The 24,359-nt window shown below is 49.3% G+C and overlaps 1 pseudogene across 1 annotated transcript in view; it reads right to left on the bottom strand.

The window, feature by feature from the left end:
- Window positions 1-24,359, bottom strand: part of LOC149325188 (uncharacterized) — an 86,725-nt pseudogene that overhangs the window by 39,464 nt on the left and 22,902 nt on the right. Inside the window, exons 3-6 of the transcript XR_016286453.1 lie at window positions 22,740-22,893; window positions 15,414-15,523; window positions 7,814-7,952; window positions 1,948-2,139 (exon numbers count right to left, since the gene is read on the bottom strand). The product of XR_016286453.1 is annotated as an uncharacterized LOC149325188 (transcript). The remainder of the gene's footprint in view (window positions 1-1,947; window positions 2,140-7,813; window positions 7,953-15,413; window positions 15,524-22,739; window positions 22,894-24,359) is intronic.

Genomic DNA, 24,359 nt, shown 5'->3' with positions numbered 1-24,359 from the left:
ATTCTCTCAGTCACAACAACAACAACAGCTACTGCGCCGCGTTCTACAGAGGAAAAAGAGTCGGGCTGCAGCTTAGCGGCGCAGGAGATTTGAAAAAGTCAATTCATCGGATCCCGATGTTGTCGCGTGGCAGTTAGCCGTTGAGCGTAGCAAAAATGAGGCCAACCTGCCAATTTCACTGCCAATGACAACTGATACTGCACATTGTACCCTCTTTAATTTGGTCATAGTTATAAGTACCGGATTTTCAAGGTTTGACAGTGTGGAAGCCAAGCTAATAACCACAAGCTCAACCAAGACATACCAATACCTCACACTACATATATCCTGGCATAGCAGAGTTAAGCCACTGCAAATTATTTTCTGATTGCAAATTCCCTGCCGACACTCAAAGGGGCGAACTACAAAGCCAAAAAGCTAGGACCTGGTGATAGACAAACCCCAGTTCGACCAGCTCCTGTTCATCGGTCACCGATTTAGGTGTTGATCAAACTCAGCTTTTGATCACGGTACATATCATACAGGCCGCAGAAAAATTCATTCCACAAACATCGAGTACACCACGAAGCAAGTGAAGACCGTGAGACCGTGCTGGAACACACAATGCAAGACTGCTCGCGAGAGCCATAATAGGGCATGGTCAAAATTACGCACATACCCTACAGCTGAGAACCTAATTTCCTTTAAGCAAGCAAAGGCGAATGGCAGGCGTGTTCGACGCATTCCGAACGAGAAAGCTGGGCATCATTCCTTGCGTCTGTGAACCCCTATTCCGACACACACAAAATTTACAATAGGCTGAGAGCTCTTAAAGAACATAGAGCTCACCCAAAACCTCTTATCAGCACCACTGGTGATTCACTCGAACATCAAGGAGACCCTCTAGGGCGCATTTTGAATATATATTTAGCTCTGCACGCAATACAGATACCTTCTTGCGGCACAAGTCGTCCGAGGAGAGGAACCCCACCAATGATAAAAGACCACGCAGAGGATGGTACAACAGCAAATTTAACTTGCAGGAGCTGAGGATTGCACTGATCACATATGGGAACTCAGCACAAGATCCGGACCGGATCACATACGGAATGCTGAAGCACCTGCATGTGGATACCCTTAAAACTGTTCTGTTTAATAAAATATGGGCCACATGACGATATCCTAAATCTTGGAAGGACGCGATCGTTGTCCCAATATTAAGACCAAGCAAGGAAGCAACACTCACAGCGAGTTGTCGGCCTTGCTCTAACCAGCAGACTAAGTAAGCTGTTCGAAAAAATGGTAAACCGTCGCCTTCTTCATTCCCTTGAATTCAACGAACACCAAGCAGGATTTAGGGCCGGGCGTTCAACAGTTGATCAGCTCGTTGCATATGAGTGTTACGCAAAGGATGCATTCGCGCTCAAACAACATTGTCTGTTTTTTCGACTTTGAAAAGGCATATGAAACCACTTGGCGCTATGGTATCCGCGGCCTCTCCTACGTTGGCAACACAGGGATTATGCTGAAATCGATACAAAGTTACTCCTCAGAAAGGACTTTCAAAGTTCGTGTTGGCAATGCATATTAAAAGCAGCAGATAGAGGAGAAAGGTGTCCCTCAAGGAGGTGATCTCAGGCGCACAGTTTTCATAGTTAGAACGAATTCTTTAAAGGGAGTGCTGCTGAAAACCGTATCTTATTCTGCATACGAGGATGGTCACCAGTTAAGCTTTAAATCTTGTAACTTGGCCATCTGTGCACGGCAAATCCAGCGAGGGGTTTAACTCTCCAGCTGGGCTGATAACAATGGGTTTAAATTTAACTGTGAATTGTGATGCCGCTTACATCACAAACAAAGCGATAAAGCGGTGTGCCGGCAGCCTTGAAGAATGAACAAACACTACAGAGACCTGCAAAGGCAGTGCCTGCACGTCCGCATTTGATGTGCGAGCGCCGTGATACTTACGACAGAAGGCGAGATGTCTTGCTCCCCCTGGAAAGTGGTACATCGTTCAAATAGGCTGTAGTTTCCAGCGTCCATTACCGATGGGTCTGGGAACTTGGGCCGGTACAGACGCGCCTTCATTGTGAGGGATATGGCACCAGCAGAGCGAATTCCGGCGTTAGAAACGGACTGAAGCTGTTGTAGAAAGTGATCCTTGTCCAGGTGTCAGGGAACAACATGGAAAAAAGCATAGTATAAGACAAAAGTCACGTTTTCAGTGCTGCTCGTTTTTGTGGCTTTTAAGACATACCACTCTCAATGTTTAGAGAAGGTTTAATTTCATGCAACGGGCCCTCACTACGCTGCTGGCTACTTATGGGAGGTGAGTTATTCCGGAAACAAGCAGCAACGTCCTTAAAGTATTTCCGCTGAAATTTTGCTATGTCTAGATTGCACCACAGCGAGAATGCATGTGGTCTGCTTACTGTATTAATCTCACGCCCATGCAATATAGCACGGCATGTTTTCTAAAGAAACCTTTATGTATTGTTTCGTTACTCCACTTGTAAGCATCCACGTCCAGCAGCAGGGAAGTGCAGTGTACGACATGTGTACTAAAATCGCCGCATTTGTTCTTGATACTTTCATTTCCTTTCCATCGCTGACATGCGCTCATTGTGAGGTCAGGTCGGTCAGGCCGAGGGAAAGAACAACGACGCTAGCGTTAGCTCAAGCTTACTACCAAGCACGAAGAGAACGATCGCGGAAAACACAAGCACGTGCGAAAGCGGACAAGAGCCCGCTCGCTCTTGATCACTTAGCTTTTACCACTGCCCTCTGACCTGTTAAAATGCTGCATCTCTCCATGACTAATCGAATTTTAAAATTGAAACGCTGCCTGGGTCACCATGTCGCGTAGTGCAGCGTCACTGTGGAAGCGAGCGAGCAGTATGCACCTCGAAGGCCTAGTTTGAACAAAGCGAGAAATAAAATGGTTGCCATAAACTGTTGCGATAAAAGCGGCCTCATTTCGTCTGACGCGACCCTCATGCTTGCCAACGGGATTTTCTACATGGCGGGCGCGGCTCGTGTCTGTTTTGAGACGCATGAGGAAGACGTCACCTTTTGGGAGAACTATAAACAAAACCTCCGGGACTGATTTGGCAGGCCAATTGGACGTAAGCAGACGTAATTGGACGCACATGCCACTCAGTAACACACTTACTGCGCCGCGTAGTTTTAAAACATGCCGGCCTCTCCGAGACACACGCCAGCCGCCTTGCTCAAGCGCTGGCTCTGAACAAATTCCTGTACTACATACCTTACTGCCCACTTACAAGTACACAACAAGACAAACTAACCCGGGCCCTCAATACACTATATAAAGCAACACTAGGACTCCCCTATCAGGCTTCTACAGACACCCTGTACAGAACAGGCCTCTTCCACCCTCTTCAAGCCCTCCTTAACCTGCACCGGGAGAGACAAATCATCCGCTTGTCCAGTACACCAGCTGGACGGTGGATACTTTCCCAGACTCCCTACGCACCCATCTCTTTCCCAGACCCATCGTAGTCTCCGATCTATCCCCCTAACCTCCGCCTCGCACCCATTCCACGCAACATGTCCGCACACACATACGCAGGCCATCGCCAGGCATACGCATACAACCACAAGCCACCTTTGGACGCTGCGGCGGTGGCCTACACAGACGCCTGTCTCACGGAAACCGCGGGCTCCACAGCAGCCTTCTTCCTCCACCCTTCCCTCTCTACAACCAGCACTCACACAACCGGTCCATACACCTCCCCACCCTCCACGCTCGCCCTAGAAATACACGGGATCGCCGATGCCATCACACACTTTACCGCCCTACCCCCCGCCCCCCAATACGTTGTCTATACCGACTCGCAGGCAGCTCTGCGTGCCTTCCATGAAAGAGCCCTCCCTTTCCCTACTCGATCGGCCTTAGATGCCGCCCTCTTAGCATTAAGCCCACGACCGGTGACCCTTCGGTGGATCCCTGGTCACGTGGGCATCCCCGGCAATGAGCTGGCTCACCAGCTTGCCTGCGAAACTATACACCGGGCGCCGGGGATCCCATGGACGAGCCCACCGACGAAGCAGGCGGTCAGGGCTTACAAACGTACTGTCGACGAATACTACGCGCAGCAAAAATTAGATTTAGCTGATTTACCACCACCGCACCCATCCTTATCGATCCGTGAAGCTCGCATTCTTCGCCGAATACAGTTTAATCTCCTACATACACAGGCCAAACTTTACCTATACCGGTACACTTCCACACCTCAGCGCCCAAACTGTCCACACACATATGCAGACATAGAACACTGCCTTACACAGTGTCACGCAGCCTTCCAGTCCCCCGCCTATCCTTTCCCCCCACCCCCACCGTGGCCCATCTGGCTCGCCTCCCTGGAACTGAGTCTGCAACGTGCCCTCGTCGCCTTGGCCCAGGATGTACTGAACGCCTAACAGAAAGGATGTTCTAATAAAAATGTCACACCACCACCACCACCTGTGCAAAGATTGTACAACGGTCGACTCCGTCCTCCAGGTATGCCTGCAATTCGAGTGAGCAAAACAGCGTCGGATTGCTTCTCGTTTCGACCGCCTTCCGAACACGGCGGCGACATCCACCTGCGATGACCTGCCAACACTGCAACAGCCGTCCCATCCTGCCTTGTACGCAGCGAACTGAAAGCTATGACTCCCGCCACCTTCACCCCTCAGCCGGCCGACTCGACGATTGCGCTGATCCAGGCCGTAGTTCGCCAGGAGTTCGCGAACGTGGGCCTCAATTCTGGCCTGCCCTCTGCGTCGCCCTGTTTGCCGACCACCGCTCCACTGGTCGCTGCTGCTTCATGGACTCCGACCACACTGCCACATTACCGCTACAGGAATCCTGCGTATTGGCGCACCTCGGATTACCGACCATTCTGCTTCACCTGTTCGCGTGTGGGCCACGTTTCCCACCACTGCCGCAGCCGTTGGTTTTCACCACATCAACTTCGTTATACTTACGATCGTCGTGCCGACTACGGACCCAGTTCTAATTAAGTTCATCGGGCCGACAACGAACCACGTCAGATGTCTTCCCGTGCTGAGTTTCCTCACGCCTTCGACACTGCGACCCCGCGAAAGTCCAGCCACTAGCCTTCGCCTCAAGTCCACCATTCCCGTTCACCGAAATTTCGACGCCCGTCCACTCCACCCTTACCTTGCTCTCACTCGCAAAACTAACCAATGCAGCCCCCGGAGGTGACGCTCCATTGATGATCCAGCCCAAAATCCTCTGCTGACCCTCGCTCATCGCCGCAACCTACTCGATATCCCAGTGGACGGTGCACCAGTTACCGCTCTGATTGACACTGGCGCCCAAATTTCTGTCTTGAGCTCCTCCTTTCGCCGTCGTCTGAACAAGGTTGTGATACGTACCGTTCTCTCAGCCTTTCCTGTCTCCGACGGAAGTGCTGCTACCATTGTAGGAGAGTGCACTGAGCATGTTTGCATTGCCGTTCGTACTACACTTGTCCTGTTTACTGTCCTCGACCAATGCCCCCCCGATGTGATCCTCGCATCGAATTTTTAACTGCGCACGCGGCACTAATTGATTGCTCCACTGGCCTTTTTTGTTTTCACTTGCCGCTCTGCTCTGAAAGCGTCGATACCAAGCCATCCCGCTTGTGCCGCTAAATTCACTCGCCTGCCGCGAGACGCTGCAGTCTGTGTCCCAATGTCCCCGTTTCCCGCCGTTCCTGATGGTACCTACGTCACATCCCCAATCAAGGACGTTGTCCTCCAGAGTAACGTAATCCTTCCACACAAAGTCCTGACCGTCAGCGGCAACCGCACCTACCTTCTATTCTGAATTTCAGTCTCTCACCCCAAGTTTTACCTTGTGGCATCACACTCGCTGAACTGATTCCTTTGGCCGAATGCACAGTTTCTGCTCTCTCAGCTGAGCCTAACTCTGGTCTTCATGCCCTTCTTCGCTCGTCCGCTTCACTCCCGGACCCCACTTCATCGATGATCTCGGCGGATGTGCCACCTGATCACTACAACGCCCTCTGCGCCCATTTAGCACCCTACAGGGACGTCTTCAATTTCGGGAATCGTCCTTTTGGCCAAACTACTATCTTTACCCATCGCATCAATAAGGATGATGCCAGCCCTATACACAGAAGGCCCTGCCGTGTCTCTCTTCCTGAGTGTCATGTCATCCAGACAGGGGTGGACAAAGTTCTGGTGAACAACATTATCGATCTAAGAGGATTCTGGTGTGGGCTAGTTGGTTCATGCTTAATTTACAGATTCACACAGCGCTACGGAACGAGGACCTCGTTCCGTAGCGCTGTGTGAATCTGTTTATTAAACATTATTGATCCTTGGCAACGTAGCAACTAGTGCTTGGGGTGGCGGTTTGGTGTGCCATGACTGCGGCCTCTCGCGCCTGCTGCTGCGCTAACCCCCGTAATAATATTTCCTTCGACGTGTTGTAATGTTGCAAACCCCTATCTTCGCTGTCTCTCGACAAAACAAGGTTTAACAAGTTTAGAAATATGCGCTCCAAGCTTCTTGTTAGAGGAATAAGTCTTGAAAGGTCACTGTAAGCACCTTTTTGTAATTAATTTTCGTTCTTCCCGGAGCAGTTCTTGCGAAATGAAGCACGAAAAATTCATCATTGACTGGCAGACGCACATTCGGGCCCCCTATTTCTTGGCATACTTGTCATCGAATTTTTTCCGCAAGGTGCACGTAGGAAATCAGTAGACACAATGAAATTGGCATGCCGTAAACTCGCAGCAGCACTAGGCGTTAAAGTGTTAAGCAAAAGCCAATGAATTTATGGGAGCACCGCGCTCAGCAAAGGAAGAACAGTACATTTCACATATATCCCAGCTCCTGTCGCAACTTGTCGGTATCTTTGTGTCAGATTTTTGCAATTGTCGCTGCCTCCAACAGCCATATTCGGACTGCTAGAGGCAGTAGAAGAGAACCGCATGCTGGGACGGTGCCTAGATTGCCCTGTATTAAATTTTTTTTTGTCATTGCTCTATGAGTCTAGGTGGGAGTCTCGAAAGCAGTATGGATGGGCTTGTAGCGTGCCTTGAGGTCTTTGTGCTCTCTCCTATCTCTGTTACTGGTGGCGGCAGTGGTTGACGGGATGACAAGTGTCTCTTGGCCGCTAATCCACCATTTCTCCTGTTCCCGCTACTCGTTTTTAAACAGCCAACTAATTCATCTCACTTCGTCTGCTAATCACTAATGATACACTATTTATGAATTGTCTATTATCAATTTCGACCCATTTTCGAATTTTCATCCCCTGGGTAGCGGCCTGTGATTGCTTCCTCTGGAGTCACATGAACTTGTGACGACATGCCTCTCTCTACCAACTCTACCAGTCAGTCAATTTTTGTGACAACGGACCGCCCCTGCATTACTCCCGACGTAAATTCTAGTGCTATCTAGACTGCTATCTAAAGACTGGATTTCTCACAACCTAGAGGGCAGGTCGTGATGATGTCACAAAGCCACGTCACCTGTCTCGACCTCGCCTTAATTTAAATGCCACCTGCCACGGTAGGCACGCTTCTCAGAGTCTGTCCGACAGTTCGCAACCTATTACAGTGACCAGGCTGTCGTGATGTTACAAGGTCACGGATCTCTCTCGACCAATCAGGGTGAACCATCAAGGCAGGTTGTCATGACGCCACAAGGTCATGTGACCTCGCTAGACCAGTCAGCAAATTTCTTGAGCTCGGACAGCCCATTTTGCTCCTGGAGTGAGCTCTAATGCTACCTCATTAACAAACACGTAGACAAGGCACGGGGACGGTTTAAGAAGCATCCGCGCGCTCACCATTGTATTGAAGTAGGTCGGCCTAACACCCCTTTTATGGGCTGCCATGGTTTGCGGAAGGATCAAGCAGTCTGGCAGGTCGGCGTCACGGATCGTGACGTGAGCCACAGTCACCAGCACGTTTGGCGCATATATGGTTCTGGAAAAGAAGACAAACGCACCTCATGCATCCCAAGGTTGTCGTGTGCTCTATATGCATCGTTTTTGATATGCCTGCCGTAATGTCACCGGCTGTTCCAAGATGGGTCTTGAGGTTTTAGTACACTTCTGTACATACTGTACATACTTAGTACACTATATACTTGGCAGCAGTGACAGCGCTACACGCACTGAGCACTTTTTCCGCACCTTCCAGATCTACTTTTGCGTCTAGCGGGCCAGCATCGTCGGTCTACGCAAGCGTCGTGCCCGCCCCGTTTTGCCAAAGAGAAAACCACCCTCGTATGGCTTACTACTGGGCCACGTGAATGCCCAAAAAGATATAAAACTGAAGCATCACGGCGACACCACACATGGCAGCAGCGACAGCTTTACACGCATGACACTGAGCACCTTACTTGTTGCTGAACGATCTGTATTATCGCACTTCGACTCCTTATAGTATCGCTGTCGCTGCTGACTGGTGTTATTATGAAAAAAATCTCTATGTTTTTTTACAATTTCCAGGTGGAAATGAAGTCAGCGTAAAAGCCGTCGAAAGCCTCTCGAACGAAGCATTCAGTCAGACGAAAGAAACCTGCGTACTGAACTGGGTAAATTCAAACAAGCATGAATTTCATCAGCAAAAATCTTGAAGAAGCCGACTACAATTTTATAACTACTCTCACTGAGAACAGGGAACCTGCGCTGAAGTTCGCCGTGTCGAGTGCAGCGGCGTAACACACAGCACAACGAGATGAGCAGGCAGTTTTGGGGGCACTCGTAGGGCTATTCCACGCCATTTTCCTGAGCCTATTAGCAAGCGCTTCTGGGCTCTGTCGAAGCCACACGTGGTGCGTGTCAGTTATCTTGGTTATGTCTACAGGGGCGCGATTACGAGTCGCTCCAAATCGTCTCAATAGGAAAGTGTCTCAAAAAGTGTGTAATTTGCCCCGTTCCTATTGGTCGGCCGTGACCAGCGGTCTTATTGGTTGTTGGGTCACCGGCTGAGTCATAATAGTTCCAGAAGTGCTGACATTGCTTACCTAATTACGCGAACCGATTGAGACCCTTTTTTGCGACTGAAGCGAGTGGTCTCAAACCGCTTGAGACAAAATGGCGGTTCTTCACATCGCCGGAGGCCGCGTGAGCAACGGTGTAGGAGGGTGCATGAAGATAGTTTTGACGTGCCAGACGAGTTGTTTCGACGTTTTGACACAGGAAGGAGACTGCACAATGGCTGTGCGACGAACTCCCCGTTGAACTTGGAGGTGTGCGGGTGAGTGCCGGTCAGTGGAGCGGCAAGTGCTGTGCGCGCCTTCGCCGCCGGTAGGTTTCAAGACACCGTAGGAAATGAAGTAAACGTTGGCGTAGCCCAACCGACTGAGAGCAAGTGTTTGCGGTGGGTTGCGGAGACTACTGTCAAAGTTAAGTCGTAGAAGGTGCGCGCTTTCTGGCGAGACCCCCAAGACAAGGCGGCGGCGAAGGAGGGCTTCCTTCGCATAAAGCCGCCGCGGTGGCTCAGTGGCTATAGTGCTCAGCTGCTGGCCCGAAAGACGCGGGTTCGATCCCGGCCGCGGCGGCTGAATTTCTTTGGAGGAGAAATTCGAGGCCCGTGTACTGTGCGATGTCAGTGCACGTTAAAGAACCCCAGGTGGTCGAAATTTCCGGAGCCCTCCACTACGGCGGCTCTCATAGCCTTAGTCGCTTTGGGACGTTAAACCCCATAAACCAACCAACCAACCTTCGCATAAACTTTCGCCACCGCAGTATCCCCGGCTGCGTCATCCGAGCATCATCCGAACGGAGCGGCAACAACACCACCACGAATATCAAGTGCTTAACCCGAAGCGGGCGGCCTTAGTTGGTTAAAAGGCGGAAAAGTGATTGTTGCCGCAGTGACCGGGCGTGCCGGGAAGAGCCGGCACGCCCGGGAATTCCCGCAGTGAGATTGCAAGCTCCCAGCAGCTGCACCGGTCTGTTCCCGTTTGTCGGCAGTTGCTGCAGTGTGTTTATTCATGGTCGCCTGGTATTTGCTGAACAAAAATAAATAGAACCACGTATCGCCCTTAGAGCACATTTGCCATCGATAGCAGTCTAGGTGAGTTCACACTGGCGAGTCGCGGAGGTCGCGCGACGGGCTTAAATCGATTTGTGAAGGTGTAGGTTGCGCAACCAAGGGACGAACCACGAAGAAAGACACAGAGACACACACAAGCGCACTAACAACTGTTTATTTCTTCCTTGGAACGCTTACTTATACACCTGGCCACGCATGCTCAAATGCAATCTTTAACCACAATAGTCATGCCAAGGGCTGTTAACGCAGACGCGAACGCAAAAAAATTGATTTCGGCTGCGTACAGAGCCACGGACGTGTCACTGATACAGTCTACAGCGTTTTCCTTTATGTGGAAAGCTTCCAAAGCTTTCCACATAATTTCCACATAATCGATTTGTTACGCTCCCTCGCCGTTTTACATGTGCTTAGCAAACCGTAACTAATTGACCGAAATCGGTCGCCTAGAATACTAGCGCGACGTTTGCAACTCGCCAGTGTGAACTTGCCTTAAAGCTGCCTTCGCCGGTTTTCGAGCCAAGCGCTCCTTGCAAACTGATCTCGGCAGACCCGTAGCAATCACTGCCTTTAAATAGATTTTTCCGCGCACTTAAGACGTCCGCACGGTACCTTGATTCTACGTAATGTGTAAAAAAAGAAAGGACACTTGTCGAATCAGCTGATTTTTTTCTGGCTGCCATGTTTACGATGGCTGAATATGTGGGTGGAGGGATAAGGCTGAATTCTTTGAATCGGGCCGCAGCTCACGCCACCTAGCCGACGCTTTTCCAGCGTCAGTGCACCCTCGCGGCGGCAAAAGTGACTGATGGACAAACTTAATTGCAGAACTGAGGACGCTCCTTGTTTTTCTGCATGTTGTTAAGTTTGGAAACATAGTTTGTTAGGAAAATAACACATGTTTCATTTTATTAATTGGCGTGTTTAAAGCAAAATGTGAGCATACGGTCCCTTATTGTGCAACTAAATGCTTCCTGGGTGGAGCCCTGCTACTCCGCAACCTCGCTTCGCAACCGCGGTCAACGTCTCGCGGTGTCGACATTTTGACGTCACAGACTCAAAATTGTGACAAAAATTCCCAGCGACTCGTAATCGCACCTCACAAGCGAGGCATATAGTACTATCAGCCAAACGTGGGCTAATAATCGTTCAGAATGTGCTCTCGCGTTTGTAGCTGCCCACGCGACCGACGGCAGCAGTTTTTAGTCGCCTAGTGGAATAACTTCAGTGTCACCTGGACAGCGCAGGTTCTCCACAATGACCTAAAAAAAGAAAATGAAACAGCAGACATAAAATTCTTGGCCTTGAAATATACGAATGAATGTCATACTTGACTCCTGAAATCAGAAAAATATTCTTTGCCAGTAATGACGTGTGCGTTGGAAAGCTCCTAATCTGCTACTGTCTTCAACGCAGGTCGTGCTTGCGCAGTCGTACTGGGCGGCAGCACCGATTCATCCTGCAGCTGCCGTTGTAGAAACCCGAATCGCACTGGAAACCACTTGATTCAAAGAAGCATTATCGTCGGCGGCGCTGTGACCTGATATGTTGGCTCACGTGTGACCACATCCACTGAAAAATAAGCGCCTTCGTCGGCATACCCGGCATTTGGCAATAGCGAACAACGCGATAGAACCTTACTAATCTATTTATGCCTTCATCGCAGATTAGCGCAATCAACGCTTTGGTCATGAGCATTATTATTAGCCGCTTGTGGCTGCTGCCAGGTGCTCTGATTTTTTTTTTTTGCGAACTTCTGCGTTTCCTTTGTTCTCCTCTTGCTTTATCGAGTGTGCTAATTGAGTGTAAAGCAATACACGTTCAGGAATGACTGGGAAGGAAGCCGCAAACATGAAATATTGGTTTGGTTTATGGGGTTCAACGTCACAAAGTGACTCAGGGTATGAGAGACGCCGTAGTGAAGGGCTACGAAAATTTCAACCACCTGGGGTTCCCTAACGTGCACTGACATCGCACAGCACACGGGCCTCTAGAATTTCGCCTCCACAGAAATTCAACCGCCGCGGCCGGGATCAAACTCCCGTCTTTCGGGTCAGCAGCCGAGCACCATAACCAGTGAGCCACCGCGGCGGCCAGCAAACATGAAAGAGAATTTGAGATATGATATTGCAAAGCTAAGAGATGGAGCAAAAGCTAAAATTAAACTGTCTCGTGAGTCGATGAGCGGGAAATGCGAAGAGAAATTCGGGAACTCAAGAATGAAAACCAAGCTTTAGTTGGGAGCAATGAGCACTGAATTCCCACATGACTTCATCAAAGAGCTTCTGGAAAAGCGGAATGCTGAAATGGTTAAAAGCAGAAACCTTGCTGCTGAAGATCAGACGCTTTGCGCAATGCCTGCAAGTCTAGAGAGTGAGTTCCTCGGGTAGGACACGCGACTTAACGCTTCTTCGCATACAAGCGAAAATTCTCGTGATTGCTGTCGCCGCGGCGTAAAAAACCTGTTTCGACCCGTCGCGGCGGCTCCGCCGGCCAGAGCGAAGAGGTTCCAACAATTCGGAAATTTTTGATCGAAAAGTTTCACTAGGCTCGTCAACACCGCGCTTCGCGTGAGCCACACTACAGATTTGCCACAGCTGCGCATGCACGAAACCGAGCGACGTCACGCGGTGCGCAGGTGTCCGCTGCTGCCGCAGCCGTCGTCGCCGCCTCGCGCTCACTCCATCGTCTGAGTGTCGCCGCTTTTCCTCCTCGCCACCGCTTTACCCTTCGCCGCTGCCGCGCGGTCGCCGCCGTCCCAAAAGAGAAGGCTCTTTCGCAAGGTGTTGCGAGAACGCGTGAGCGGCGGCGGGGGCCATGGAAGAGGCGGCAATCCTTGCCACCGTTTGACCTTTCGCCGCAGCCATGCGCAGTGCACATTTGAAAGGAGGGGTGTATAAGGCGCGCTTGCCCATAGAACAGGCGCAGACTCTCGCCATGGAACGAGAAGAAGAAGCAACAGTCGGACGGCGCAGTAACACCGATCCAGAAGTGGTAGCTTGGGAGTTGGCCGAAAAGCAGCGAGAGCTTTTCGCTTCGAGATATCCAGGCTTAACCTTAGCAAGCCACAGCCAATTTTTTCGCTGCGACAGCGTGCTAGCTGCGCCCTCTCACCAATGGCTGCACGGCGGAACAGCCACATTACAAGAAAAGGAGTCGTGCGGGAAGGCCAGTGTTTGTTCACTACACCTGCTTCCGGCAAAAAAGCAAAATGTCGCATGTACCCTAGAATGAATTGTTCATCACCGAAGTATCTAAGCGCCCACTTCTATGGCACGTCAAAGACAACTTCCTGAACGAGCCAACTAAGGAGCCCTTGTGGAAAAAAGTGAGAGACGCACTTCGAGAAATTACAACACAGCTAAGTGAAAGCTCGTTTTGTGGCGAGCTCTACGATTGTCAGCATATTTTTTATTATGTTGCCAACAAATTTTTCTCGCCACTCCGGCAGGATTTCGCTACCTGTCAGATACTCTTTTCCCGCATGTCTACTTAGCGAACATTTTCTGAAAGAGGTTTCTTCACCTCAATATTTTACAGACACTACTATTGCCTTTCATCCTGATCAGGTTAGTGAGACTACATTTTTCTGGCATACCGGTGCAAATAAAGTTTATAACGTGTGCATGGGAATTAGCAGCACTAAAGCTTTAGATATCAACACCATGCAGATAAAACCATTGAAATATGTCTAACCTATCATCTCACCTTGTCTTCTTACCTCTACAATCTTGCATTTGGAAGTGGGATTTTTCCCAGTTGAACGAAAACTGCAAACTCGTCTAATTTATAAAGAAGGTGACCAAAATATGCTATCAAAATACAGGCCGATGTCTCTTTTCCGAAGGGACTGGAAAAAGTTATTTCTTCAAGTTCTTTGATAAACTTAAGTTGATACCTGACTCACAATTTAGATTCACGACCGGTAAATCCACAGAAACAGCCTTCTAAATAATGAAGGCACATTACACAATATAAATGACAACTTGTATATGGTGGGCCTTTTCCTTTATTTTAGTAAGGCTTTCGATTGCGTAAGTCGTCCGATGCTTCCCAACAAACCCCAAATGTACAGAATCCGTGGTAAATGCCTCAAAGTGCTTGAAGACTACCACCAAAACAGAAAACAGCCAGGCGCCTTTCATCTCTTTTTCCAGTCAGTCGCGTCCCACAGGGCAGCATACTGGGGTCCCTTTAGTTAAACGCCTACATAAATGACATCCTCAGTATAGATACATCCATATTTACCAAGCCCAAGGCTACAAAATTCCGCGAAAGAAACGTATCAATTATCCAAAACCACCTCCTCACCTAAGAAGACCAACAAATTGAAATTACTGAAGAGCACAAGTCCCTAGGAGTGTATTTTAGTCTGTTTTAAACTGGGATGCCACACTGACAATGTCTGGAAATACCTCTCTTCCGTTTGGGGAGCAGACTTTTGAGCTGTTTGCTGCAATAGTCTGATTAGGGAAGGGCTCTGAAATAGTTTCTACTGCATCACATACTGTGGTTCACATCGCGCAAGACACGGACGTTTTTAGCGCGCTGAGATAAGAAATCAGCAGAAGGAGTGAAGCAAGAGGGAAGAAAGAGATGCCTTAGTGGGGTACTAAGATTTCATGTTACCCTCCTGGAGTTCAAACGAGCAGAACGGCATGAGAGGTGAAGCAGTAGGAAGGAAGCGTGCCGTGCAACAGGCATCGCCACACGCCGAGAACAATGAAAAACTGGTTTTGAGGAAAGAAAGGGCAGAGTAAATATCTCACTTCTCGGTCACTCAGGAGTGACGTGAGGAATAGATCAAATACAGAGTGTGGAAGATGGAAGACAGGAAAAGGCGTAGTGCAGGGCTAGAAAATAATTTCGACATAAGGGGATTTTTACGTGCACTGACGTTGTAGCTCACATAGGCACCTTTCTCGTTTCGCCTCCATCGAAACGTCACGCCAGGAGAAACGTTCTTGGCAAGCGGCAAATGACCGGCTCGAACTGTACATTGCCCCTGTTCCCATCTCCTCTGAATTCTTTAAAAAAAAAATGCAAACGCAATTAGCGGCTTAGAAACGATAGCAGTATACAGTGATGGGACTGAACTTAGAGGATGTAACTAAAACAAACTTTGTTCATTCTACCATTCATATGAGCACTAAATAAGCTGGTAAACGTTTTGAGATCTTTTCGCGAAATCCGTGGACAAGAAACCTCATGTAGGGGGCTTTAAATGAAGTCTGTGTTGAAAATCACAGTGTTCAGGCAGGGTACAAATAACGCTTCCTAGAAGAGGCATCACAGCTTTAAGTGCAAAAAAAAATTGCCTGGCGGTACACTACATTATACCCCACACCTAGAAGCGAGGAAACTGGTAAGGAATTGGACACTCACCTAAAGAAATCCATGAACCCGTCGAACGCACGGTACGCGACTGCACTAAGCCCCAACGCCGTGATGGATGCGCGGCCTCTGGGTGCTGGCGTCATGTACTCTTCGAATTTCTGTTGGGAAAAAAAGATTGATAAAGGAACAGTCACAAAGCAGTTACTACTTTTTCGCGAAGCACGCGTCAATGAAAAAGCTTATGTAGACGCATTTCTAAAGTCGCCATTCCGGTTTCTCCGCGAAGCGGCTATGCGCGCAAAATTTCTACCGAAAGACTACCGCAGGTTTATCCACGTTACCTTTGATATCTCTAAACGACCGTCCCGCGTAATTTATACGAGAGATTATTACCTCGATTACTTTCTTGAAACTTTCAACATTTATCGCATATATCATGGACAGCAGCAGATATAATGGAAAACTCTGCGTGGTCCTTTGTGTACCTTGACAGTTGCACTTATCTTTTCCCGTGTAATTTCAAGTTTATTATTTCAGTGTATTTGGTGTATCAAATCAATTATCACATCATCAATGCCTTCACCGTTCAGTATGCTCCACAGGAGCTAACTGTTTATGTTACTGCACGCTCTGCTTATCTCCAGGAAGGCTGAATACAGAGGCTTGTTTTCCGGCTTAGCTATTTCTATACTTTGCCTAAGGACGAACCAGCAATCAGCAAAGAGCCTATAGCTTGTGAACTCGTTCTGCACTTTAGATTATTTTGATCGATGTCTCCATTTTTAATTTCACTGTTTGCATTGGTAGCCTTTATGTAACTGAAGTTATCGTTGTGACTACGAAAGATTTTATGATGATCCTAGATTAATTTCATTTATAACTGATAAAATTCAATCTAAAACGTGCAATTTATTCGATGTAACTGTGTCCAATGCTTTCAACAACTCTTGCTTGCTTCTTGGACTAAGTTAATCAACTAGCTTGATTGGAATTTCGTCAATACCAGCGGATGTGCATTTGGAAAACTTGCCTCCAACTCTTTCTCGTTGAGATTGTTCGATTATAAGCTCCTTTCCAGTATACACTCTGTTCAGGGAGATTGCCCCATCCTCGCTCCCAAATGACTCAACTGTAGCTATTTAGCCGAGAAGGGAGGGAAAACAGCGGCTTCGTTATGACATACATGAAGGAAGCCAACAGTAAGCTAAACAAAGGAGCATAGGGGACTTTTTGGCGCGACAGCGCTGTCGCAAATCAGAGAAGAACGAAATCAACTGCCCGGTCGTGCCACTTATGAAAGCCAACAGCCTTGATTCCATGAGCATTCGCGCTAGCTAGAGGCAGGGCGGAACTTCTTTATCTTCGACATCTCCCGCACTGGTGATGTGGGTTATGGGCTCGCCTTCAGGGTGCGGAGCCACTGAACTGGCCGCCTTATCTCAAGGGAGAAAACCAGCCAAAAAAGACGGAAACACAAGAAGAGAACGACACAGGACAACGGCTGGACTAACAACTGAATTTTTCATTGAGTACAGACCGCCAAGTAATCACCACGCATACGCCAAGGCAACACTCAAACATGATCACTCAAATAATCAAATTCTTTTGCCGTTAATGCTATCGATGGTGAGCTGACGCAAGCATCACCATGTTTGGCAATCTGGAAGGCCTCAAAGATTTCACGAGCCTTCCGTGTTTTTCCGCAGCCCAGGATGGTGACATCTGCGAAACGTGGGGAACATTTTCCGGGACATCTACTGCAATGCAGAGCAAGATTACCATCTTCACCAGCGCCGACTTTTGTTCTGTGCTTGCGCAACCTCTCGTTCACACAGTCCCCTGTCTGACCTATATAAAATTTTCCACAGGTCAGCGGAATCTTGTAGATCACTTCGGTCCGGCACTTTGTGTACATAGTTCTATGTTTGGTCGTGCAACGCTTCTTATTTCCGCCAGGCATAATTCGTGCGCAAAGACCTGAAAGCTTAACTGGCGCAGAAAACACCAAATTGACCCCCTGGCGCTCGGCGACTTTCTTAACATTGTGCGCCACTTTGTGCAAATAAGGCATGACTTGCACTTTTTTCCTTTTGTCAGGTGCATCATTGTCTCCCTTCTTGGCCATGCCATTCATCTCCTTTAATACGGATTCAGCGACCGCTCTCAACATTTCTCCTGGGAAGCCTGCATCAGATAGACTTTGGGCTTGCGTAGTGACACTGGTTGACACGGTGTGGCAGCAACTTTTTTTCACGGCGTTATGGAAACAAGCCTTAGCAATACCTCGCTTGACTAGTTTAGAGTGGTTAGAGTCAAAGGGTAGCAGCCCCTTTTTTGTTCTTGGTGAGTACATCCAGCACACATGGCCTTTTCCAGAAAAGGTTAGCAACAAGTCTAAAAAACGGATGGAATTGTTAGTGGCTAGTTCGTGAGTAAACTTATCTCCTGCCTGTTCCGGTGCCTTATCTCCTGCCTGTTCCGGAAAAGCTAGTGGTCATCGGGAGAGTCGGCGAACGTGTGCATGAGCTTGAAGTGGTCCTGACTTAGAACGCAAGTCCTATATTAGGTCATAGTAGCTGTAGCAGCCTTGCCAGAAGTCCGGGCTGGTGCTCCCAAGTACGTCCACCTGACACCTGTTCTCGGCCTCTGCTGATGCCAGCTGCTCTTGGAGGGTCTTACGTCCGTGAGGTGCACCCTACTGGTTCAAGTTGAGCTGCACCTGACCAGTCATTTCCTGGGAGCAGCCAAATTGCTCCAGCACATCAACCCTTGCCGCAGCGGATCGATCACTTCCAGCACAGCAAAGTTCTCTACGCGCAGCCTGAAGACCACATGCAGCGGACTGCCCGCCAAGTGAACCACCTGGAACCTGGTGTCCCCCGCCTGGCCGTAAGTAAACTCGACCTCGTCAGTTTGCACCTGCGCTATTCGCTGGACAACAGTCCAGCATCATTTGATTCCGTACCTCTTCCAGCTCTTTTTCCGTCTGGTCGAGTGGGTGCTGGTAGTCCGTAAGCACATTCTCCAGGAACTTCATCTGCTTGGCAACGGCTGCCAGAAAATCGGAGCCAGCTTCCTTCCGGTAGCGATTCATCACGGTCCGGCATGCCTCCACCTCCTTTCCCACAAGAATACGCCTATGCATTCGGCGCAGGAGTTCTGTCTCTTCGTCAACTGAGACTGCAACTTCACGAGGTTTGCGTTGCTTCGACGTAATTCCTCCGCGACAGGATCCGCGGCGAGACCACATCCTCCGAGATACGCACTGGAGTCAGAGCCAGGAGGTTATGCAGGCGTTCATCCCGCAGCAGGTCGCGACGTCCGAACTGATCTCTGAGGACTTGCAGCACAGAGTCGTAGTTGCTATCGGTGCGCATAATGCCTTCCATTGCAGATTTGACCTTGCCGGCATGGTCGGTGGTCCAGCGGCGGAGGCCTTCTGCCGCTGCTCCGTCAATGCGCAAAATGCGACCCCCCCCCCACCCCTCCCTTCCCTTACCACGCTCTCATAGCGTGACTACTGCAGCAGCCCTCAAAACCTCCACCGCGGCTCACGTAACGCAGCTAAGAGAAGGGTGGGTAGACTTGGGGAGGCTAGTACAGCGGCCGCCGAGCTGCCCTTTCCAACATAATGCCTCTCTCGGTCTCGGAACAGGAAACGAACTGTTCGCCGTGCGACGCCGGTGCGCTCCGCCGTCCCCGCTCCCGATGCGCGAGAGCCATCGGCGCCGGAATAACGCGAGCAACCGCGTGGCGGAGATGGATGCGCGCTGCTCGTGCTGTGTCTTTTCATGCGGTTGCCTTTAAGGAGGTGTTGCCTGAAGTGCCTTCGCGCGTTGTACTCGCTTTACCTACATTCAAACCCTATCATTTTTTTTATGTTGCGGTTTTGCTGAGTGGGCGATTAATAGTGCAGACATAGGTATTAAATGGTGTAACGTGGTTAACAAACAATTTCTTGGCATGTAGTTGCACCGCAAACTTCCGCCATCCAGCGATCAGTGGACTACTTTATTTTTACTTAGACAAGGATCTCTTCTTCCAATTTTTATTCTGTTCATATCAATTCCTTTTTTCTCTCTTTCATATTGAGAAAGCTGCGCTTTCTCTGCTGGCATTCTCTCGAAGCTACCCGCCGCTGTTCGAATTCCTCCAGCTTCGTGGCTTCCTTTTTCTTTTCCGGTGGTTTGGTCCTTAAATCTGCGTTCTCCTTTTCTGTTTCTTGCATTTCTCTTTTACCAGATGTCCCATCTGCAGACTAGCTCGTTTATGGTCGTTTTCCTAACTGCACTTCCCTTCGTTCTCTATTTCCATTTTATATTTACGGCGACATGAGACTGTAGAGAATTATCGTCAGCCTGTTCCAAAATTCCCATGGGGTTTGTTCTTCATATTAAGGTTCTCTGCTAACAGTAACTAAGTCGTGGCGCTCGCAGAGACTTAGCATTAAATTCAAGTTGCAATCTATGCATACATATAGATCCTCGACGCTGTGATTAATATCCCCCAGTAGAATTATATCACTACCATCTGCGAAAAGTTACGTCCCTATGAAGACATTTTTTTTAGACTCTCGTTTTCTTGCCTGCAACTGCGCTCATAAATAGGATGCATTTAGCCACGTCCTACTGCATGCCATTATTCCTGGTACTCAGACACGTTTTTTGCAAGCTCATATTAAGTTTTGCCAACTTGTTCCTTGATATATCAGCATATCTGCCCCTCCAGCCTTCTTCTTTATTGTTCAACTGCCTGGACCTCCCGATGGCCACTTTGTTTGGCTCCTCCCGCGTTCTGATATATTTTTGCTCGCTGTCCCCTATTCCTGCTTTCGGAGCAACCATGGATCACTAAAAAAGCTCCCCCACTGTTCGCTAGGCGTCCGCCTGCCGCTGCTCTCAGATATACACTAAAATGGATGCTTTCTAGTTCAAACCTACTGCCAACGCCTTGCAATTCTTTATTTATCTCTGCTCTGCGAAATCCCTCTATTGGTTTGAACTCCTGACTTCCCGATTAGCAGCCACCATGTTCCTCTTGGCCTCTCTGTTCCATTCTTGCACCTCCGCGACTGTGCACATCAGGGCTTTAAAGCGACAGCCTTGAAGCTCCTGTTCACCAGAGAATCCGGTGTCGCCGTTGTCGGAGTCGCGAGTGGAAACTCGTGGGCGTGTCTCTGGCAGATTGTCCCCAGGAGGCCTAGGTAACGTGGCCTTGCGTCGTCATCACAACCTGCCCACCGGATAGGAAGCAAACTGCCCACCGTGGCAGGTGGCAGTAAAATGAATGATTGGTCGCTCGGGAAGAGCAACCTTGGTCGCACAAGGCCCACCGCTGGGAGCACCTGCCATCGCAGACCAGTGGCGCATCGCTTACCAGCTGCACCACTGCGCCAAGAGGGGTATGAGGACCCCCCCGGGATCTATGAATGTAAAGTAGGGAATGATCGTGTGCACATATAGAAATTAACCCACTACGCTAACACGTCATACCTTTAAGGCACAGCCTGAGTGTTCCCTCCAATTTTCTACCTGCGGCGCCATTGCTGGCATATCCTCGACTCTTCGCGATAATCGTTCAGCTTACTCCTGCTAGGTGACCGTTGAGAGCACCATTTAGGCCTTCCGCTAGTATTACCAGGTTACGCCACGCAACATTATCCCACAATTTGTTCCTTGTTTCTTGTAGCACCGCGTTCATTGACCCTCCAGCAAAAGTCCCATCTGATACTCGTTTATCTCCCTTTACCTACTGTATTATAGTCCCACTGAGTGTCACCAGCGATAAGCACAGCGTACTCTCTCCCTCTTTCCTAACCTTCCACGTCTGCTTGCTGCTCTCACTAAGGCGCACCGGTCCTGTGCCCCAACTGGCTCTGATCAGGACATCCGTTCTGGGCTTTGCCCGTTGCTAATAGCAGCGGCAATACAGCATCTAAAATCCAAAGTATACAAATGTAAAATAGAGAATATCGCCATACTTCCTTTCTTAAGGGTTAGGCTGAATTCCGCGAGTTTTTGATAAAAAGTATGCCCTTATTTACGCGCTTGTTTGACTCTTATAGGTTGAAAACCTACGAAGATGGACAGTACTGCAAGCTGTGTCGCTGTGCTCGCTTTCACGAACTGTCCAGGATTGCTGAAATGGTTTAAGTTTTCTCGCCTGCAGGGGGTCAATTCTGCCGCGTAAAGCTCAGATTATTACTAGACAGCAGAATAAAAAGAAACCGTAAAGATATATGCACCGCACTGAGGGCAGCATTTTTCATATCACAGGACCCAATCATGACCAAATTATCAACGCGGGCTCTGCATTTTGGGGGGCGACATATTGGAACCGCCACACGACTAGGATTAGGAAAAAAGAGTCATAAATGGTCAAGACTTCCGCCGTTGTGGATTCCGTCCTCCGTCCTCGCGTATTGGTGTTTCACATCCCAGGGAAGACGTGGCCACTGCACTAGCTGCGAATCTCGAACAAAGCTGACCTCAAGAGACCTTGCAAGATACAGCCTCCTAAAGAACTGTGCTAGAAACCGCCACTTACAGGATGAGTTGCAGGTATAAGGCAGCAGTCCACAAACTGTGGCGCACAGCGGCGCTTGAAACCTTCTCCATTTCAATATATCAGATTTGGTTCAGGCTGTCTTCTCACATCTATTTTTAGTTGAATATAGGTTAATAATCGTGCAACGGCTCCTGTATATTTCAACGTCTGCCACAATATGCTGCAACGGCGATTCAAGAACTTTTAGTCTTTTCTCTTTTCTACCCTTCTAAGCTTGTGAGTGGACACACTTCACACCTCGGGCTGATCAGTCGGGTCACGAATGAAGGCCCGAATGACGTAACGCTGAGCTCCCGCCTGAGCGCGCCGGCCATATCGCGGATGGCTGGTGAAGGAGGCTTCCGCTCTGCTCTCAGTGGAATACGGATCGTTTCGCAGGCACTGACAACACAGGAGACCTCTTCTCATCAATCGCTTCCCCACCCCGCGCGCTGTTAGTTGGATTTTCCTTAGTCTGGTATGATGTGCGTAGCCACTGCGTGCTCAGAAGCTGAACGCAATTAGCATTGAACGAAAGTGGCGGTAACATTATCGGGGAAACTCCCGCACTCACCAATCGCTCTGCCGGATTCTCCTCGCATGAGCCAAGCTCATTAAATGCGGCAAATTACTGAGAACAAGCCAGCGAATTGTTCCCAAAGCGCGGATGCAGAATTTGCGAGGAATGTTTCAGAAGGAATCAAGAATCTGAAAAAGTTAGAATGAGTACATGTGCACTACCGATAAAAGAGCGCCAGACCTACTTAGCGGTCTGAATGGGATTGTGGAGTTATGTGTTATCATTACCGCTGACCGAGAGAGACTCGCCTTTAGGATCCGCAGAGCCTGCTGAACAGTTCCGGTGTTCGTGACGGTGAAATCCATGTCCAATATTCCGAAGTGACGCACTTTTTGCGTCGAGACGTCTCGTACCTTGTTTTGGAAAGGTGTCGTAGAGTATTCGGAGACGAATTGGCTGCTCCTGTTGTAAAAAAAGGGGGCGCAAATCAGCCAGGTCACAAGCGAGACGCGAAATCGTAAGGCGTGTCCGGCATGGACGCAAGAATGATCGGTGCATTCCTCAAGCGTCTGGAAGGAACCAGGGCTGTGCTTCTTCAAGAAGGAACAGAGGCCATCAGCGAACGCAATCTTCACTAGGCGAGCGGTGTGTGGGCAGAACACAGAAGCAGAAACCTTGACGACGGTTTCAAGCATGAAATGGTTCTAGCTGCCACACTCAGCATTATTCGTCGAATGTCGTCCCGAAATCGCAGCCAGGTTGACGCCGAAACTGCTACCTGAAACTATACGACACCCCAAGTCATAAAAACATTGTTCTGCAGATTGAATTTTGGGAGCATTAAGGGCAGAATGTGCTAGGGTGGGGAGCAACGTAAAATACGCCCACGGCATCGGCTCTTGTCTGGGGTGGTAGGCGGAAGTCGCGGATTTTATTAGAAAGCATCGTAACGAAAGTTTCTTTGGAGGCCAGAATGCGCGACATCTTATGTAATGCGACATATAGGTACTCACAAGAACAGTAACCCTAATGCTTCAGAGCAAGGCTCCGACAATGTTAAGGGTCGCGTTCAGCGGAAAGCCCGTCCTCGACGTCGGAGGTGCCGCAGACGGAGAGAGCGAAAAATCCCCAGATAAGCAGGTGGCCCGCCTGCCATCTAGGTCACCAGATCTCGTGACGTCATCGCAACCTGCCAAACGTGGCAGGTGGCAACCAGTCCCCCGGAATGTGAGCAAACTGTCCACCCCGGCAGGTGACAGTGGGTCTCGCAAGCGACACCGCTGGCAGTGTTTCAACTTGCGGGGAAGCGGCGCACCGCTTAACCGCTGCATCACTGCACCAGGAGTGGTATGAGGGCCCCCAGCAAGGTATGATTGTGCATATATGAGCACGCAGGCAGACATTAAGCGACAGAGAAGGAAGCCTTGCGCGGAAGGGGTATCTGATGCTATCGAATTGTACTCTTAGGAGTATGGTTAAGCGTTATGCGATGGTGAAAGAAAGAACAGTGCCCGTGTCTGCGACGTGATTCGCAAAGTGGATGCCAGGCCGCTGAAGGGATCAATTAACGCATTCATGTCATACTCATATTGCGGAGCGTAAGTGCCCCTTACATTTTCTTGTATCATCATGTAATTAAAAAGAGAGAGAAGGCACCTCTAGGACAGTAGCAGCGACTTGCGCCCCATGAAATACCCAAAATTCGCTCAGAGATGCATTACTACCCTGCAGGAAATGCTGGACGGGACACGTTAGCTCCGCCTTAAGGGTATGACGTAATAACCTTAATGGGTTAGTGCCCATATATTCTAAACTTTACAGTCATAGATCCGTGCGAGTCCTCGTGGTGCAGCGGTTAAGCGATGCGTCACTGCCCTGCGATGGCAGGCGCTGCCACCTTGTACGACCCACGGTTGCTTTTCCGGAGA

Source organism: Amblyomma mixtum, chromosome 10 (genome assembly GCF_055824585.1).
Source record: "Amblyomma mixtum isolate Tamu chromosome 10, ASM5582458v1, whole genome shotgun sequence".
Taxonomy (NCBI): Eukaryota; Metazoa; Arthropoda; class Arachnida; order Ixodida; family Ixodidae; genus Amblyomma; species Amblyomma mixtum.
This window is presented reverse-complemented; position numbering and strand designations above follow the sequence as displayed.